This window comes from Cricetulus griseus (assembly GCF_003668045.3).
Source record: "Cricetulus griseus strain 17A/GY chromosome 1 unlocalized genomic scaffold, alternate assembly CriGri-PICRH-1.0 chr1_0, whole genome shotgun sequence".
NCBI classification, from domain to species: domain Eukaryota; kingdom Metazoa; phylum Chordata; class Mammalia; order Rodentia; family Cricetidae; genus Cricetulus; species Cricetulus griseus.
The window spans coordinates 272067136-272068470 of NW_023276806.1; positions in this window are offsets into that span (position 1 = coordinate 272067136).

Here is a 1335-nt window from a genome sequence, read left to right on the forward strand (position 1 = left end):
ATTAATTTATTAGAGCAAATGTGGCTCTATCAATTTGTTCTTGGTTCAGAGCCTGTTTGATTGTCATTAACTGTAAGGTGGCTTGAGACAAGAGTGAGGTATGAGTTGAGAGTAATACAAGAACACAGTTACATGCAAGCTTTATGTAGCTACTTAATTCCAGTTCTGCAAATATGCCACGTGCTTTGCCAACACCAGTCCCTGAAACTTAACTCATATTCTTGCTAGTTCCATTCATGGTATGTATATATTAGCTCTCCATTTAAATTGAGCTTTATTTAAGCACATTTTTTGGTGGGGCAGGGTATCCATCCATAGCTTGGGAGCAGTGTTTTAATGACCTTTGTTAAATTATGGTGATTCCTAATCTCTCTTTATTGTCTTGTGACATTCTATGTCATATTTTTGAGCACAGTAGTTGGAGAACCACCTTTGAGAGGTTCATGCAAGAAATCTAGAGATGATCCTTCTATGCTAAATTCACATTTAACAAATCAAACCATGACAACTCATTAGGTACACATACCATCATGTTTGGGGTCTAAAGTGATGGCTCGTCAGTTACCAGTCTGGTTTGGTTCTTATCCCCCACATGACAACTTAAAACAATCTATGACTATATTTCTAGGGAATGTAGCATTCTTTTGTAGTCTCTGTGGATACCAAGAATATGTACACACTTAACTTGTACATATGGAGACAAACCACTCCTACATCTAAAATAAAAATAAATAATTCTAAAACAAAACACTAGTGTGTCTAACATGGGATATGGAATAATCTCCCCTTGTCTCTCTGCTTCAGCTCTTCAGTCATTCAGTGATCAGAATGATGCTTTTCAATATAAACTGACTTAAATTGATCTTTAGCACAAAGTCTTCAAGTAAATTACTTTCTTAATGAGGAATAAGCCAGAGTCCTGGTGAAAGGTTAGGATCTGGAGAGACAGCTCAGTGGGCAAGAAGCCTTTTCTGAATCCTTCCAGCAGACCAGTGTTTATTTCCTAGCACCCATATTGAGAAACTCACAACCACTCAAAATACCAGTTCCACAGTTATACACACATATGCAATAATACACATACACATGTAAATAACAATAAAATTAAAATAGAAAAACATCATATGTGCTGAGTTTTCTTTGAGGCCTGGAAGGAATGAGAATGAAGTAGAAAATATATTTCACAGATATACACAGGTCATAGGAGTTGTCTGCGTAGTAGAGTCATATTCTAATTTCCTTACCACTAAAGTCTGTAAACTTTGGAACAGATTTTTGTTAATTATGTAAACTGGAAGACCTACACACTGGAAAGGTAACTATACCCTCATGTCT